General features: G+C 43.0%; 1 long non-coding RNA gene across 2 annotated transcripts in view; it reads right to left on the reverse strand.

Moving 5' to 3' along the window:
• Positions 1-301: 301 nt before the first annotated feature.
• The window catches only part of LOC139035919 (uncharacterized), a 30,226-nt gene continuing 10,934 nt past the window's right edge, over positions 302-19,593 (reverse strand). The window contains exons 2-3 of one of the 2 annotated variants that reach the window (XR_011488570.1): positions 9,841-9,965; positions 302-1,068 (exon numbers count right to left, since the gene is read on the reverse strand). This is a non-coding gene — a long non-coding RNA (uncharacterized lncRNA). Of the gene's footprint in view, positions 1,069-7,452; positions 7,568-9,840; positions 9,966-19,593 lie in introns of those variants that run through there. The other variant, XR_011488571.1, reaches the window with a different exon arrangement.

A 19,593-nucleotide genomic window follows, 5' to 3' on the forward strand; every position in this document is an offset into this window, starting at 1 on the left:
GCATTGAAAAACAGAGCCAAAAATATCTCCTGGTCTTGATTTTACTAATCAGTTTTAGTGGAACAGTCTTTCTTTACCAAGGATCTCTTAATATTTCCAGGAACCAAGTCCCTGGGATGTATTGCTCAACTGTGAATTTCTAATGTAATGAGTCCAGAGATTATAAGTGAAGACCAGAGAAGATAAGGAAAATCGCAGCTTGAGGAATCCCTAAGTAAGTAAATAATATTAGATCAGCTGCTGAAATAGAAGCATTCTGAAGCTTGGTTGGCAAACACAAAGGCAGAAGGTTTAAGCAGACTTGGAAAAAAAAATCATTACTTTTTAATAAATGATCATATGCTAGGAAAGTTAAATACAGAGTTCTGGGGGCTGCAGGCAATGGGAGCCGTTATGTTAGAAGATCATGTATTTTAGCAAAAGAGTCAGAGTAAAATCTGCTAATCCCATTTTTTAAAACCATCAGGATGGAGTTAACATCTCCCATAAATGATATACAGCATATAAATGCAAAGCCAAGTACTCACGCCTCACTATTAAATTCACGTAACACCCTCCCTTTCCTCAAAGAACATGTATTTTACACATGTCATCTCTGTTCATCTCTCGCCTCATTATGAAAGCCCAGAGGAAAAATGATGAGTGACTCAGTCAAGGTCCCAGCGTGATGAAAGTGCTTGAGAGCTGGAAGGGAACCCAAGACACTCCATCTAGTGCCATGCGCATGAATTTACACTGCTGGGTACGGCAAGCACACGCGTGTTTAAGTGATATCAGCGCTAAATGGTAACAAATGTAACGCTTCCCACTTGGGGTGTGTTCTTGGCTAACTCTGTTGGAAAATATATGGAGATTTTGCCATAGTAAAAAATATATTTTTTTTGAGCAGTTTAAACAAAAACGAACAAGATCTGAAGCCAAGAATATTCCCACGCCTATTTTTCCAAGGATGGCAAGTGGCTCCGGCAACCTTGCTTTGTGGTTGCTGTGAAGTGTGAAAGCAGAATGGCACAGCTCAGGTATTCTTTCTAGAGAGAACGCTCCAATTCCAGCAAGCAAAACCATGTCCTGCAACAGAAAGTAATGCCACATCACAAACTGTTCGGTAAAGATCAAAACTCGTTTACACCGTGGTGCACTCAAATCTCATAGCTGCCTAACCAGGGTGTCCCTGGGGTTGGGAAATGTGTAGGCACCACCGGAGTTGACAGCTGACCAGCATGTTGGAGCCTGGTTCCTTTACAGGTGGAGAAACCCTGAACTCTGCTAGGAAAGCTCTTCAGAAAGAAAGAAGACCTGAGCATTCCATGAAGTTAGAGACGCCCGAGGAGTCTGTTCTCTATGTCTGTGAGTCTGGTTAAATCCCTGAGATTTAGGCAAGTGTTTGTTATCACAGCACGTTCTGTCTAATAGACACAGGCCTGAGATAACTTTCTTGTCATAAGGGAACTTGAATATTTATGATGAATACGTCCATTTTTTTTTTTTTCTGATCCGCTTCTCACCTTCTCACTCTTAGAACACAGGGATAAGATTGTAAAACCTTAGTCATTTCTTTCACATGGACTATAAGACCATATGTTTGGTATTCCAGTTGCATAAAAGTAAACAGGCACCCTTTTCATAGCGGCCCTGTAATATTTGTGTGCCTCTATTGGTCATGCGCCTTGTTCTTTACTTGAAAATAAAGCCCCAGCTGTTTCTCTACCTTAAAGTCTTTCAAAATGTGCTTCAAGGGCTTCCCTGGTGGCTCAGTGGTAAAGAATTCCCCTGCAAATGCAGGAGACATGGGTTTGATCCCTGGGCCAGATAGATTCCCCCATGTTGAGGAGCAACTAAGCCTGTGTGCCACAAGTACTGAAGCCCACTTGCCTAGAGCCCCTGCTCCACACAAGAGAAGCACTATAATAAGGAGTAGCCCCTACTCTCCGCAACTAGAGAAAAGCCTGAACAGCACAGCCAAAAAATAAATAAATACATAAAATTTTTAAAAAGCACTGAGATTTGACATTCCATGGATTTCATCCTTTCTTTTTGATAAACTAATCATCTACGACATCTGTGAAAACATCCTTTCTCACCATGGCAGCATCAGGGATTTTTTTTTCTTAAACTGTGCTGTTAATATGACATTTCTGATGTCAGATGTATTCTATTACAATATCTATTTTATTTTAAAATCAGGCTTTCAAGCAGAGTACTATACCAAAGGTGACTGTCTAGCAGAGATTGTGGTTACATGACTTCCCCTTCCGGATGAAACCCTAAAAGGCACTAGAGCTACAAGGACACAATATGTAAAAGGTCTAGACAATACAACAAGTGGCTGAAGTCTCACATAATTAAAAAGTCCCAACACTAATTTGTGTTGCTTTGGGGGTTTATTTACAAATGAATTATTTAGGTTTTTAGAAAGCCAACTGCAGTTTCTAAGAAATGCACAAAAGAGACAATTATTACTACAGTCACCAGCGGAACAATATAAGTAAGTATAAGTAGTATAAAAATAACTTAGATTTCATTGTTCATTTGACCTTTATTTTGCTAGTTAAAATGATCACACTTTGGGAGTCTCTTCTTAACTGCACTGTGAGAGCCAAACTGCCTTTTCTATGTGCAAGAGTCTTACTTTTAGATTCGAGTAACCCCCTAAAATGATGTTGATGGAAGCATTTCATTGCTAGTAGTCAACAGACACAAGTTCTAGTTCTCAAACTGAGTGTTTGATGGTAACTGAAATTCAGTTTCATCATTGCCCACATTTTCTTAGTTCTAACATTCTCAGCTTTCATGGTAGTGATGGACATTCGAAGGACACAGAAAGAACCATTTGTATGTATGTTCCTATCTATCTATCTAAATGAATGTGTGTGGAGAGACAGAGAGAAGAAAGAATATACGTTTTTTAAACATTTCAGATATGACTTTAAAAGCTCTTAAGGAAGGTTAATATTTGAATACCATTTCCTTCAGTTTATAATTATTTACACTTTTTTCACTTGTGATTTTTGCAGTGGTATTAATAACTTATTGAAGTGTCAATAACTTATCCTTTCATTCTATGTAATTTAGGTTGAGCACCAAAGAAAAGCAACAGTTTGGATCTCTAAGAGGATGTAGTAATAATTTTGCTATAGAGAAAATCTGTGATGAGATTTAACCTATGACTATGAACATCACTCTTCCAAGATAATGAAAATACACAGAAGGAAGGAAGGGGAAGAGGAAAAGTTTCCATTAGGCTCTATGGGAAGCTTCCTAATGCCAGGGACTGATTCCTGGTCTTATCCCCCCACATTCACTGTGGGGGATTCACTTGTGTTGTGAATGTGGTGCATTGTGGATGTCAATAGATATTTGTTGACCAAATGACAATTTCATAGTGACTGACTGGAACAAAAGTTTTGTCATTGAAACAATGACTGATATAAAAAAAAAAAAAAGTTTTTTTTTTTTTTATTCTGTTTTTGGCCACACCATGTGGCATGTGTGATCTTAGTTCCCAGACCAGGAAGAAAACCCATATCTTCTGCAGCGGAAGCACCGTGTCTTAACCACTGGACCACCGAGGAAGTTTTGAATGACTGATGGCTCATCTCTTTGACCGGGAATGTAGTGCAGTGAAGAACCGGGGGATAGAAGTGTATGACATCTTTGTTGTTCTTAAGGTATAAGAAATGATTTTCTCTGCATTCTTTGTACGTTTACAGGTGTCTCAATTGAGTGTGGTGGGCATATTTAAAATACTGACTGCCTACGCTTTTAATACCACACTACCCACTGGTCGCCAACTTTCAAAATACTATAACCATTCCCGTGTCTGTCTCCTTCTGTGGGTCAGGGATGAACAAATGATCGCAGGAAGCATGATCTCACAGAGGGATAACGGCTTCCACCCTGGGACCAACCCTAAGTTTAATGTTCTCATTCTTTGGGACTCTTTCTTCAACTTCTCTGACCTTTTGAGCTCTGGACTTTTCCTGCCTTCATCTTAGATATCTAGCTTCCTGAGATGGATTTGTCTCCCTGGATTTTCCACCCATCCTCTGCTCTGATTTAGAGAAAGGGCCTCATTTTCTCTCTCTCTCTCTCTATCTCTCTTGACCTGGGCTTTTCACTCACCATCTCTTCTGATCTTGGCCACCTGACTGAGACTTGAGCCCCATCTCCTGCTGCCTACACCCCAGCTAACCCAAGCTGATAAGACAAACATCAGCAGAGCCATTAAAGACCCAGGCACAGAGAAGGGAGGTCTGTGTGGATTATAGAGATTAGGGAAGATTTTTCAAGGGAAGTGGAATTTCAAGAGTGGATTAACTCTGCTTTTCCTCTTGCTGTTGGTACAAATGTTGCATGAACACACGTGTAGTAAAATGGGACTTCTTCTGTAAGCTAGAGTATTGAGGCTCTTCATTAATTCACACCAGCTTTTCTAGTGTCCATATAGTATAAGGTTTTTTGATTTCCCTTGTAGGCTATAAACATTCTGTGACTTGAATTGGTTGGGCATAGGATTCTAGGTATACTCCACCTCCCTCCTTCTTCCCTGCTCATGCACACCTATGCTTACTTATTTTCTACCTTCTTGGATCAGAACTGGAAAGCTCAGCTCCACGCTGGGGTTCTGCTTTGGGAGTCGTTGAGTGGGCTGTGTCTGTCATATTGTTTGTGGCCATCCACACTACTTACTGAACCGAACTCTCTGAGCACCCGGGTCAGGGGGAGTCTGGACCAGGGTGAAAAAAAAGTTCCCAGGGCCAAGTGGCAGGCCTGCTTCGGCTCTGCCTGGCCTGATTCGTGGCTTGGAAGTGGAGCCACAGAACTGGGCCGGGAACTTTCTCCATGGGCCCTGGCTCTTAGGCTGGGTAGGCGTGGCTCAGTGGCAGTGCTGTGTGTGGGGCAGGATGTGTGCTCTGTGAGCAGAGACTTTTGGCAGCTCCTGCAGTTGTGGAGGGGCCCCCTAGTCTTCCCACCCACACCGTCCCTCAAAGGGGGCTCATCTCTGACCTCCCACAAACTCTCCACTCCCTTTTCCAGTGTACCTTGTAGAGTGCGGTCTACCTGCCGTGGCAAGTAGTAATATCATGAAATTTTGAAACTGTGGTCTACTGTGGTTTGCAATCTCAATCCTAGGGGATTTTGTAGGGTGAACTGTACTTTGTGTTTAAGAAAAGTAAACCAGACTTGTGGACTTTTCATTTTCTCACTTGGAAACCAAATGCAGAGGTTGGGGGACAAGGAAATAAGTTAGTGGGGCCATGATCTTGGGCAGAGGCATCCCGTGATGACTCCATGTTCACTGATTTTTGGTCGCTTCTGTCAGCAGAGTGTCTCTGTCTAACCTACTCTCCATCTTTTACATTAGCAGTGGTGAAGTTACTTGTAGGGGAAAGTCCTAGAGCAGGAAGCAGGTACCCAGTGGGAACTGTGAGTCCTCAGGCAAGGTGCATGCTCTGTCAGATCCAGTTTTCCCACTTGTGTGTAACATATGAGGCGTGGCTGATGCTTCTGAAAGTCCCCTCCACAGGACCAGTCCTGGATTTATAATCTTGACCCTGGTTTCAACATTCCTCTGAGTCCATGTTGTCCCTTGCTTTTTTCCATGTTGCTGGCAGTGTCCACAGTGGCCCTTTCAGTCTGGGTTGGATAATGTGTCTTCTTCCCTACCTCTGCCTGTGGCTCATTATTGATTTATTTATTTTTGGCTGCGCCGGGTCTTCACTGCTTCGTGTGGGCTTTCTCTAGCTGCGGCGAGTGGGGGTTGCTCTTTGTTGAGGGGCATGGGCTTCTCACTGTGGCGGCCTCTCTCGTTGCTGAGCCCTGGCTCTAGGCACATGGCCTTCAGTAGTTGCAGCGCAAGAGCTCAGTAGCTGTAGCCCACAGGCTCTAGAGCCCAGGCTCAGTAGTTATGGCAGACCACGGGCTTCGTTGGTCCTTGGCATGTGGGATCTTCCTGGACCAGGGAGATCTAGGTCCCTTGTCTAGCACCCATGTCCCTTGCATTGGCAGGTGGATTCTTAACCACTGGGCCACCAGGAAAGTCCCTGCCTATGACCCATTATGATAGAGAACATTTGTTAAACCAGAACATAGATACCAAAGGCATATCAAAAAGTAGTAAACAGATGAGGGAGCTTTTCAGTAAGAAACCAAATGCTTCCACGTTCTATCCCAGGACAGCCCCTCCTGGGGCTGGAACACTATGTTCCACGTGCTGGTTTGAAAACTTGCACTGAGGAATCTTGTTGCCTGGATGGTGCAGGCAAATTGCCCTCGCTGCTCCCCTGTTGTGCATCTTATCTGGCAAAATAAATCCATCCTATCTTCCTCTTAGGTATGTTTCAAGGGTGACATGGAATAATATTTTGTAAAGTGTTTAAAACAGTCCCTGGTACATAGTAAATGCTTGTTTAACACCTCAGTACCTTGAAATGTTAGTAGGTGTGCTATTACAAAAGACATAAAGAGATTTCCAAGTAAAATAAGTTTGTTTGGGAAATCTGGGTTGATCAAATTAAAACACATTTTTCCCCCTTTAGTATAATACTTAAAACATGTAGTGTGCTACTCTGTGGGAGAATTTTGAAACGTCCTTGGAGATTGTGGAGGGTATAAGGTATTATTTGGAATTTCCCAAGCTTAGTTGACTATAGATTTGTTTTCATGAAACACCGTGGTCTCAAGGAACTCAAGTGTGTCTTTTAGTTGTTGTTTAGTTGCTCAGTTGTGTCGGACTCTTTGCGATCCCGTGGGATGTAGCCTGCCAGGCTCCTCTGTCCATGGGATTTCCCAGACAAGAGTACTTGAGTGGGTTGCTGTTTCCTCCACAAGAGGATCTTCCTCACCCAGGGATTGAACTGAGCCCAAGTGCATCTCATGGAACACAATTAGAAATATGGTTTCAGGCACATGGAGGCAGTTCCCCAACTGTTCAACATTCATCAGAGGTTTTCTTCTACTGATTTGGTCCTCATACTCTCCTCCAGGGGGACATCTGCCACTTGCTATGCTGTCCTCTATTTCTTTTCATATTTGTATAAAATCTGCCTTTTGTATTTATGAGACCCCTGGTGGCTCAATGGTAAAGAATCTGCCTGCCAATGAAGAAGACTTTGTATTTATATTTTTGCTTGAGCAATTGCTTGCTAATTTTAAAGATTGAAATAGCTTAGTTGGAGGCACCCTGTTGAAGGAAGCAACCAACCCTCAGTCTCTACTGAAGCTGAGTTAGCACAGACTGCCTCAGACTATGGCAGGGCCCAGTGAACTTATCTGATAGCAAAATGCTGGCTTTGTTAAGAAGAAGAGGTGGCCTGTGAGCTCCTGGGATTAATGAGAGCCAGAAATCTGGCTCCATGATGCTTAGGATGGTAGTGTTTCTGTGTAAGCTAGAAATTCTTCTCCCCAAACTCCCACTAAGACCTTCTAACTACCAAATGTTCTTACCTGTTACCCAGCTCCAATATTCAACAGGCCTTCCAGAAAGCCAAGTCGGCAGCTATAAAACAGATGAAGGTGTAGGGCTAGACCTTGCCGAAGTCACATGCCTATTGACTTTGCACAAGAACTGTTTAGAGCAAAAAGAATTAGATTAGTGATTAGAATCTCCTGGGACCTAAGACTTGAGTGGCCCATTATTGCTCTCAGAGAAAAGCCTCATACATTAGCCAAGCAGTCAAAACTTTCCCTTGGGGCTTTCCTGGTGGTATAGTGGCTAGGAGTCTATCTGCCAGTGCAGGGGACATGGGTTCAATCCCTGGTCCAGGGAGATCCCACATGCCGTGGAACAACTAAGCCTGTGCGCCACAACTACTGAATCTTTGAGCCACAACTACTGAAGCTCAAGTGCCTAGAGCCTCTGCAGACAAGAGAAGCCACTGCAATGAGAAGTCTGTGCATCACAACTAGAGAGCAGTCCCACTCTCTGCAACTAGAAAAACCACACGCAGCAAAGAAGACCCACTGCAACCAAAAATAAGTAAATATTTAGATAAAAACAACCAATATGAAAACATGAAAGAGCCGTAAACTTTGTTAAAAAAAAAAAAAAAACTTTCCCAAAGTGGGCCAACCTCTCCTCTCTCCCTCACATGTCAACATAAACCTTCATCTCCACTCTTCTGGAATCACCATCCTCAGGTGGCCTAGGACTTTGTTGCCTCTGAATCGTTGCTTGAATAACCTTTCCATATGCCTGGTTACTCTCGTATTTATTTTTAAGACCAAACTAAATATGATCACGCTTGCTTTCCCAACTGTGCCCACCTACTCCTTGCCCATCAGAAGATACGGGATTCCCTTTTTCTATTTCATTTATTTCTCTCTGCGTAATAGCTCTTGGTGTAGACATGATCTCCACCCATAGAAAACAATTTATTTGAGGGCAGGGACTGCATTGTTTTACTCATGTCTCTGGCCACATCTGAACAAGTTTGCACTAAGAAATATCTGCCAAAATCAATCAGTTAGAGTCACTGCTCCACTATGATGTGGTTTCTTTAGTGTTAAAATTCAACATACGTACATCTGTGGGGAGCTATTTATTTTGCTTTAACTTATCATGACTGAGTCCCCTTTGGGCTAATTGTTCTGCAGACTCAGGTGATTTTCTTATTTTTCTAAGCTCGCTGAATATGTAACAGTGTCTATAAGCTTAAGCATGGCATTCAAGGCCCTCTACCATCTGGGCTCACCATACCTTTGAGCACATGGAGAAAGGCTGTAGTCTCTCCACATCCCCTTTGGTGAATAGCTGGATCTAAAGCAGAATCTCAGCGTAGTAGTGAGCATTTGGTGCAGGGTCACTTTGCTGTTGATGACTGTGCCCTGCAGGGTGTTGAGCTGCTTCTCTGCTTCTACCCACCAAATGCAGTAGCATCCTCCCCAACTGGTCCTTCCTCCTGAGGCTGGGATAACCAGGCATACTGTATCTCCAGACAGTGCCACTACTGGTTAAGGACCACTGATCTAGAGGTCTCCAATGTTTTGCTCTGAATCTTGGGATAAAATGGCTCATGCCAGTCTCTCTAACATTCAGGTGATATCTTGCTTGTCTGGAACCAACTGGGAAAGACTGTCACCAGGGCTAGGCAAATGATTTCTGAAAAGAGGAAATAAGCAATGTACTGTCACCCACTCGTACAGTCAGAAACAGGCCATGATCCAAGTGACATAAACCACAGAAAAGCAGAGAGGTAGTCAGATCAGTGGTTTTCAGAGTCCTGTTCATCATGAACCACATCTTTTGAAGAAATTAAAATAGAGACTCCTGGGCTATTTGCTGGATGTACTTATTGAAATTTGGATGTTTTCATGATGCCCAAGGGCATCATTATGCATCCAACACTGTGTTGGACAACAGTGCTTATGTATTTATTTTAGAAATATTTATTTTTAAATAACTAGGTACAGTGTGGGCTTCCCTGGTGGCTCAGATGGTAAAGAAGCTGCCTGCAATGCAGGAGACCTGGGTTCGATCCCTGGGTTGGGAAGCTCGCCTGGAGGAGGCATGGCAACCCACTCCAGTATTCTTGCCTGGAGAATCCCATGGACAGAGGAGCCCAGTGGGCTATAGTCCACCGGGTTGCAAAGAGTCGGACACAACTGAGCCACTAACACATATGCGCAGAGACAGTGTATTAATGGCACACACAGAACGTGGCTTCAATATAAGAAAAAGTACTCTACCTTAACTTTGTTTGCTTTTTTGTTTGTTTGTTTTCCCTCTCTATTTTAACTTAACTGCCTCCTAATATAATCCATATGTCCTAGAAAAAAAGAATCCCCACTACCATGTGAGGTTCGTTGGGCGCACTTGGGTGAGTCTATCCACCCTGGTACCTGGTGGGTGTTGGGTCCAAGTATCTTCTGCATGATGTGGGCACCCAGTGCCGTTGCCATTCCCTCTGCCAATCTGCATGGTCTGCACTTCTTTTATCTGACTCAGGAAGAGATATTTTTGAGATCTAGACGGAAAAGTAAAAAGAAAAGAAAGCTCAGATAAGGTACTCTTTGGCAAAAGAAGAGGATAAAAATGCATTCTAATTGCTTGTTAAATGAGTTATCTTATCAGATTTGAGTCTGTGTTTCTATACGCGAAACCCTAAATTCTTAAGCCTCAGTTCCCCAGAGGGAGTGCAACATAGCAGCTCAGAACTTAATAGATGGACAGATTGTAATTTCTTTCTGTTCTGAGAATATGTATTTCTGCGTCATTTGCTATCTTCTCTCGTCTGGCATCACTGCCAGGCCCACTGTTTTTGTTCAGTCGCTAAATCATGTCCAACTCTTTGAGACCCCATGGATTGTAGCACGCCAGGCTTCTCAGTCCTTCACTATCTTCCAGAGTTTTCTCAAATCCATGTCCATTGAGTTGGTGATGCCATCTAACCATCTCATCCTCTGTCCACTGTAGGAGATCTGTAACTTCTTATTGATTGGAAGTCAGTACTGTACAACCCATAGGCCCACTAGTTTGGGGCAAAAAGATATCTGGATGTTGACCTGTGCACTAAACTATGTGGAGAATTTTCCTACAGTCCGTAAGAGATGGGGAATGGGGGTGGGTGTACCCAGACACTGCATGAACCCCTAGAAAGTGCTCTCTTAGCACCCCTGCTTCCTGGGAACTGAAATAACCGGCACTGTGGAGCTTGGATGAAAAAGACAGAACACAGAAAATGATGCCAGAGGAGATCTCTATTGAAAAGACAAGCAATCCAGATTCTGTTGGAACTGTATCTCCCCAGTTTAAAAACAACCCCGTCATTAGAACGTCAGAGCCAACACTAGGAAATGTAAATAAAGCTATATCCAGTAATGGGATATCCTGGAGGCCTATCCTGACCTCTGCAATAAAATCTGGCCCCAGTCCTTTCAGATTTGTGTTTCTAGGATCTTTCGTTTTTGTTTTATTAGCACACTTGTTCCTATCTGTTAAGCAGTTAGGCTGGTGTCTGGGTGTTTACAGATTTTAGGGGTGTAGGTAAAACACCAAATGGGGATCTGAGACCCCATTGCAGAAGAATACATTTTTCACAGCTGTTTGGTTGAAACTTGAGACTGGAGGGAATCTCTCTTTTTAGCCAGCCTTGCCTAATATTCTGGCATCCTACAATTTTGTATACTTTTTAAGGAAAAGGAAAAGGAAAGTGGGAGGGTGGGAGGGTTTGTCTTTCATTATCTCTGTTGGAGAAGTGAGGAAATGTGGTGTTTTATTCATAGGCAAATTTTTCTGGCAAATCTTTTGAAAGTTAGTGGGATTTTATAGATCCTCTCTGCCCACACCACCCCCTCTATGTTAGCTGCTCTTCATCACAACGTCTTTGGTAGATTGAATTATTGGCCTTGATTCTTTGTCCTCACACTTTATGGCGTGTCTCTGTAGCCTCTCCCATGAAAGGCAGAGTGCATTTTTGTACTGCTGGTCACTTGCTTTGGTCAATAGGGCGTGGGTGGCAGGGACCATGTGCCAGCTCTGCACTTGGGCTTTAAGAGGCATCACTGCTCCCATTTCTATGCAAAAAGCTTTCCCCAGGGAGTTCCCACCCCCTTTCCCAGGCCTGGATAAATGCATTGGGAACCTGCAGCCTGGAGCCAAGTGCAGCTGGATCTAGAGCCACTTAGCTGAGCACAACCAAGATGGGCCAATAACCAGTTGACCCGCAGACCTCTAAGCAAGAATAAATGATCATTCTTTAATCCACTGAATTTCAGAGTGAATTACTTGTTAGGCAATGCTCTTAATCCACTTATCTCCCCAATTCACATTTTAATTCTCAGCTCAGTATGTTTAAGGATGAATGGATAATTTTTTCTGGACCCTTCAAAATGCTACAAGGGCTGGTTCTATACATTGGCTTCACTGACAACATGTTGTTAGCCACCAGCTTCTGTTTTAATGAAGAATGACTCTGGGGAAAAGTCTAAGCTTCTGATCTCTACACACTGAGCTTTTGTATGTGACAGTCCAGTCCTAGAGTGAAGTCAAGCTTCTGCCACTTAATCACTGTGCAACTTTGGGGAGCTCATGAGCCTCTCTGAATCTCCATTTCACAATCTGTTGAGTTTTCTGGGAGAAAGTAGAGATAATGTACATAAAGTGCTCTGCCCATCATAATTGTTATATAAATGGCAGCTGTTATGTTTGTGAAATAAATCAATGAATGCTAGTTTTTGTCAGTAGCAAACATCTGGTACTTTTTATAAGGTATTGATACCTACCTCTTTCTTTCTTCAAATATGGCACCTTCCTTGAGCTCCAGCTGGTGCCTGTCTGAGTCCGATATTACATGTCATCACTATGTCTTTCTTCCCTAGTCCCTACCCAGTAAACTCTTCACAGTGGTTATTAAGCAGTAGACCTAGCTGTTTTTGTCAGTGGGTGCTGGTCAGCAGCAGTCACAATGATAATAACAGACGTTGAGTGCTTACTGGACTTTGCCAGACAAGGCACTCCCCACTGCAGAGACAAGCAGGAACCAAAGCAAGGTCGTGGGTCCCAGACCTTCACATTTCCCTTTAGATTGAATCCATTTTTGGTGAGAAGAAGTGGGAAAGGAAGACATTCTCAATGACCTAAACAAGATTGTATCATCCAAAAAGAATTCAAACTGGAAGAGATTGAGATAGCATTCACTGACATGCTTAAAATTTTCTCTTCCCAACTACCCAGTGCAGTGATCAGAGATGAAAAAATTAAGAAACTACATCTCCTTTGCACATCTCAAGAGCAATGTGAGTGTATGCAAATCTGTGATGTGGTGAAAATAACAATACAAACACATATAAATTACATGCTGAATACCCTGCAGACATCATCTTATTTAACCCTCAGCAAGCAGCCCTATGAGGTAGACCTTTCTACCATGGTCTTTTCCCTCCTTCTGTAGACACCGACTTGCAGCTAAGCTCAATTATTGGTCCAAGGTGTTTTGACTGGGAAGTGATGAGGTTCCCAGACAAGGTGATTCCAGAGCCCAGATGCCCTCAGACTCCAACGTGCTGCCTTGTTATTGCTCTGGCATTTTGTGTCTATGTCCCAAATTCATCCATTCATTCCCTGTACCATATTCATAGGTCAAATGGTGCCATTCCATTTCTTTTCCCTAGCAATGCTTAAGGAGAGCATTTTTAACATCTAATTCCTATTGAGCACTGATTTTTTTTTTTTTTTCTCTTGGGAGCTCCAATACTCTCAAGACTGAGAAGGAACTAAAGGGAGCATTTGTTATCATAGATTATTCATAGTAAAGAATTTGCTGCACCCAGAGCAACAAAGATCTGTTTGTGTGTAGACTGCAAGGGGAGCAGTTGTGTCACACTGAACACGATAGCAGAGCGCTGAGAAATGAGCTTCTCCTCGGGCCCCATGGAGTGGTCCTCAGTAACAATACCTCATAGAGTTTCTGGATCCTTCTTAGCCCGTCCTCTGCTGCTCTGTCTGAAACAGCCAAGGACTCAGCATTATCAAAACAAAAGTCAGTTAAGGTAAAATGAATCCTTAAAACACTTTTTAAAAGACAGATATCAGTATTTATTTTAGTACAACTTTTTTTGTCTGGAAACAGTGTCTTCATGAACCTGAACTTCCACACATTTGGCTTCTTAACTGGGTACGAAGAGGCCAAAGAACAATCAATGGATATCCAAAAGAGCCCTCTTGTTTTAAGAAATCTGAATCTTAGCTGTTTTGTGAAAGAACAAACTTTTCTTTTGGGGGGCAGTCATTGCCAGGGGGTAGATTTAGTGACGTTGGGAATCGATTTCAATTTAGTGCTGACCGTGGAAGACTGAAGACAGCTTGGCATTTTCTGATTCTTCTCCCACGGAGCAGAGAGTTCTAGCTCTCCATTTAAATCTGAGTTGGCTTGTGATGTTTTGACCAGCAGAGTGTGTGGAGGTGATGCTGGGCTGGCTCTGGGCCTTGCGTGTAAGAGGATCAGCAGTTTCTGATTTGGTCTTTTGGAAGATCAAGGCCTCATGTGGGAAGTCCCTGGCTGAGGTTGCCAGGCTGTGGGAAGCAGGAGGCACGTGGGGGTCCTGGCAGGTGAGTTGTCACTAAAGGAGTGAGAGAGAGACGACAGAGATGGAGGGAAGGAAGGAAAGAGGCAGAAAGAGAGGGTGAGAATATGCGCTGTGGCATCTATTGGGTGAGTGAGAAGCAATTCCAGAATCTCAGAAATAGATCCTCCAGCCCCAGCTGGGATCAGAGATAAACCACCAGAGTGACCTCTTCCTAAATTCCCAACAAAATTGGGAACAAAATAAAGCAGTTGCTTTAAGTCACAACATTTTGGAGTTGTTTGTGATATGGTAATAGATAACATTTTCAACTACAAAGATCATTGTAGCAAATCCTAAGATAGTTCTCCGGCTCTCAACTTGGATAAAGCAATAATTCTTCAGATGTTAGGATTGGAGGGTCAAAGACGTCATTGGTTCTGATACGTTTATTTCACAAAAGAAATGGAAATCCATAGATGTGAAAACAGCAGGTAGAGTGGGGGGGTTAACTGCTGTTCTAACAACCTTGGGACAACTTTCCCAGATAAGAGCATTTCTTGGTCTTCAAGTTTCCTGTGAGGGTATTTACTGCTGCCACTAAATTCAGACTCTCTCATTTTCCTCACTCTGTTCCACGGCAGGCAGGGCTTCCTCTGAGGGACCATGTCTAGTTCCAGGTTCCGGGAAACCCTCCTTTCTTCTTCTTCCACCTAATCCAGGAGCAGAGATCATTCAACTTCAAATGCAGACCCAATGGACATTGTGATTCATGCTATCAAGTTTCCCTCCATCACAACAGGCGCCTGGGCTGTCCCCGGGGAAGCCAAGAAAAGGCGAACCCCAGGACAGAATGGGGTCAGGCTCCTGCATTATCTGCCTGGGTCCTGGGTCCTCTGGGTTCATCCCACGCTGCTCACATGTAGCAAGTCACAGCCCTGGATTCTGCCTCCCCCCCAGCCGCCCCCGCCTCACCGGCTGATGCAGTTGTGTTTCTGTGGCCCGTGTGCTCTGCGCAGAAGTTAACCACCTCACTTTTACGTTCACAAGGGAGGGGTAGCTTGCAGGAGACCCAGCTTAGCTGACTTCCCTTAGATTAAACTGCTCTTGGTGGAAAACCTCTGAAGAAATAACCTTTCTGGTATTTTCTGTCTTTGTCTAACTGAGATCCAGAGTAAAGTAGTCCCTATTACACTCGCCCAAGCCTTACCCAACACAAAGGGACTTTAGGTTTTAGAGACTAAATAGTTTCCAAAAATGAGTCGTGGCAATGCCCCAGTCGTGGCAATGATGGGGCTCAGGCTTAGTGGGAAAATTGGGGAAAATACTTAAAAGTTATTCCCCCGTCCACGAATATGATAAAAAATACTATAAAAAGATAAAAATATAAACCTTAGACTAGCATTTTGCAGAGTGGTTCAAGGACCATTTGCACTGGAATGACATGGGATGCTTGTGAAAAATAAAGATTCCAGAGCTCTAGTCTGGGCTTCCTAAACCAGGTTCTCTGGGGTTAGAAATATAAATTTTCATTGTTTCTCCTAGTTGTTCTTCTGCTCATTGAAGTTTGAGAATGGCTGCCTTAGATTTATTTTACACACACACACTTCATGAAATATTTTCTGGGAAGTCCATGCAAATTTCAGTTCTGATTTATTGCTCCCTTCCTAATTCTTGCATGTGCACATGTGTATAAGCACACCCGCATGCACATGTGCACACTCAAACACACACACACACACACACACACACACACACTTGTTTTATAAACCTCTAATGGGAATGGGGAAAGGGGGTGGAGGCAGACTAATTTAAATCTTTCTGTGTGGTTTTTGGACTTCAGGACTCACCCTCTCCTCCACTTAGCCTTATCTGCTCCCTTGAATATTTCTTTTTTTGCATGAAACATTCCCCATTTAGGGTTTCCTGCCACAAGGGAAATTCCCAGGTGCAAGAACTTTCAGCCAGCCTCAGGAAAGACTCTGATGTGGATCTTTGAAGATGGAGGAACTTAAATATTAAAGGATCCACCAGGTGCCAGTAGAGTTGAATGGGAATCCCAAAGGGGAATTTGTTTTCAACATAAATACTAATAATATAGTAATTGTGAAGCGAATATTTATAGTGTGTGGAGTGCTCTGATCAGCGCTGCCCTGGCTGTCTTGTGGGATGTCAGGGTGGGTGAGGCAAAGTAGCAAAAAATGGGAAAGCAGTGATCTGGGGAATTTGTGTTGAACAGGCATTGCTTTCTGTCCTTCCCCCCTGACAGTTCTTGGTTCCAGGCCTCATACTCATTAACCCTTCACTAATGGAAACTTCTGCAAGTGGTCCTTCACATTATAGTAGAGAAAACCTAGAACTGATTAGAAACTTGGAAAGGCATCAGGTAAGAACACCTTTCATTCTTTAGACACAATGAAACAGCCAAGAATTGCTTAAATATATCCATTTTTCAAGGCTGAGCTGAATGACAGATTCTCCATGAGGCACTTACCACATTACAAATACTATTATATTATTGTTAGTTTTTTTATAGTTTATGTAGTTATACCGTTATACATACAATATGTATGTGTATATATATATAGAGAGAGCTTAGTTGCTCAGTCATGTCCGACTCTGTGATGCTATGGACTGTAGCCTACCAGGCTCCTGTATTTATGGGGTTTTCCAGGCAAGAATACTGGAATGGGTAGCCATTCCTTTCTCCAGGGGATCTTTCTGACCCAAGGATGGAACCCAAGTCTCCTGCATTGGCAGGCAGATTCTTTACCATCTGAACCCCCATATACAGCTTGAAGTAATATTATGCTGATTAATATTATAATAATATTAGCTACTGTTTTATAGAGATGAGGCTTCCCAGTTGACACTAGTGGTAAAGAATCTGCCTGCCAATGTAGGTTAGACGTAAGAGACATGGGTTCGATCCCTTGGTTGGGAACATCTCCTGGAGGAGGGCACGACAACCCACTTCAGTATCCTTGCCTGGAGAATCCCTTGGACAGAGGAGCCTGGTGGGCTACAGTTCATGGGGTCGCAAAGAGTCAGACACGACTGAAGTGACTTAGCACACATGAGTTCCTGCTAGTTTTAACGGGCTAGTAGTGTTATTGGGCTTCCCTGGTGGCTCAGAGGTTAAAGCAGCTGCCTGCAATGCGGGAGACCTGGGTTCAATCCCTGGGTCTCGAAGATCCCCTGGAGGAGGAAATGGCAACCTGCTCCAGTATTCTTGCCTGGAGAATCCCATGGACGGAGGAGCCTGGTGGGCTACAGTCCACCGGGTCACAAAGAGTCGGACACGACTGAGCGACTTCACTTTCACTTTTCACTTTCAGTAGTGTTATTATCTTGTGTATTAATACCTGTAACAATATTACTATTATCCAATTAAAATAATACTAGCCAGGTAATAAAACCAGCCGCAACAATAATAATGGCTACCGTTTATTGAGCACTGACCAGATGTTATGTCTAGCCGCAAGTATGATCCCATCTAATGTTCCCACATTCCAAGCACTCTCACTTTGCATATGAGGAGATAAAGTTTTCCCCAGCCAGAAAACAGTGAGACAGTGATTTGAATCCAGGACCCATTTTCCCCCAATTAGCAAGTCACCGTTCCTCACCCTTTGGGTACAGAGAATGGTCTGCAGTTTGATCGGAACACTTGATCACCGTCTGCCTTTTCTTAGAGCGATTTATGAGTTACCAGCTCCTGCAGGGCAGAGTGCAATTTATATCTGAAAGCTTCAGAACCCTCAGCCCTGTGCCTTGAACTTACAGATAAGCGCTGTTCAGATGTTCAGAACACTGCATAAGTGCTGTTCAGATAAGCGCTGTCTGAATTGGTTAAAACTCTACACTGCCAACAGGGTCAGGCTTGTTGGTGACAGTGGTGGCCCAACTTCTCTGGTGTGCAGTTCCAGGAGAGCATTGATTATTTACAACTTGTTTCTAGTGATCACAGGATTCCCATGCCTATTTCGTTCAGCAAGGACCAAGGCAACTGTTATTCAATCATTTGCAAAGCGTCAATCAGGTTTAAGATGAGTTCCAGTAAACTATATAATAATAATGAGAATAGCAGTCACTGAGTGCTTCCCACGTGTTGAAAACTATGCTAAACTCTCTGCAAAAATTAATCTCGCAACCCTTATCACAACTCTTTGAGGTAGATGTTATCTTTTTTCTATAGATGAAAGTTGAATAACCTGCCCCAAAATCAGCCAGCTGGTGAGTTGCAATGTTCAGATTTGAAATCCAATTTGACTCCAAAGTAAATGCTTTTAATCATTTAATCACTCTTCTAATCAACTCATTCTTCCCTTCCTTCCAAAAATATTTAATGAATGCTTCTTCTTCACTGGGCCTCTGTAAGATGAATGATGCAAAGATGAGCTGATAAGACACTTTCCTTTCCCTAAAAAGTATTGGGGGAAATCAGAGGTGAAATAAGCAGTTATAAGATATGAGGGTGACAGCTCCGATAGAACTGACAGTGTTTTGAGAGCAGATGCATAACAGCCATGATACCTGGGTACCTGCTTGGCTCTTGAAGATCCCTAAGTCCTCATACCAACCATCTGGGCTGGATGTCAGTAGTCCTCCTTGTATGTGGTGATGCTGAGTTTCAAAGAAGTCAGAACAATTGCTCAAGGCCACACAGACATCAAGTGGCAAACTTGCCATAAATCCCAAAGTTTGTGCTTTCCTTACCAGGCCAAGTCACCCGGGACTAATAAACCAACATAAAACAGACAGCTTGCTCCATAGTGGGCAGTATGTTTTCTACCAAATAAAATATTTAAATTTCCTCCTAGCCAAACTGTAATCTCTCCACACACTTCAGAAAAACAACGTCCAAAACTCTTGCTTTTCGGCCATCATTTCTGTGAGGATATGGAGGAAATCCTTAAGATAACAGATCTTATAATTTCTTCAAGTTCTGTTGTAATGGCGTTTGCTAGGAAAGTTGCTCCTCAGTTCATATTTATTTAAACCTTCCATACCTTGGATTAAAACCAAGAATCAGTAGCTTCATTCTGGGCTGTGACGGACTGATTGAGGACAAGTACTAAATGCTGGGAAAAAAAATACAAAGAAATATGGAGGTACTTGAAATACAGGGTACTTGGTGGCTGGGGCAAAACTGAGGATGTGAGGTTCCATAGGGTGTTTGAGTCTGAATTGTTAACACACTGGAAGTTCCAAGACATTTAACCTCTTGCTGGTCCTGTGAATTTTCTTTCTTTTTTTTTCTAAATAAGTCCAGTAGCATGGAATGGCTTCAGAGGGAACATAAACTGGCCTGCCACTTTGAGAATACTGCTAATGCCCTGGAAGAGGAGATGAAAAGGGTTCAGAGGCAATATTCTCCTGTAAGGGCATTGAAAAACTTTCATTTCTCTGAAAGTGCTTTTTTTTTTGCAGGAGTTCAGGCCTGCTTTTGAACCATTATCGAAATGTTCAACAGAGTAGCAGAGTCACCAATGTAAGTTTTGTGAATTTTACAGTCTTTGGTCCAAATCAGCCTCTCATCTTTAATAGAAGAGAAATTTTATGCACTTACAGAGCCCTGTGGCTCAATAG

The sequence above is a fragment of the Odocoileus virginianus genome, chromosome 7 (assembly GCF_023699985.2).
Source record: "Odocoileus virginianus isolate 20LAN1187 ecotype Illinois chromosome 7, Ovbor_1.2, whole genome shotgun sequence".
Lineage (NCBI taxonomy): Eukaryota > Metazoa > Chordata > Mammalia > Artiodactyla > Cervidae > Odocoileus > Odocoileus virginianus.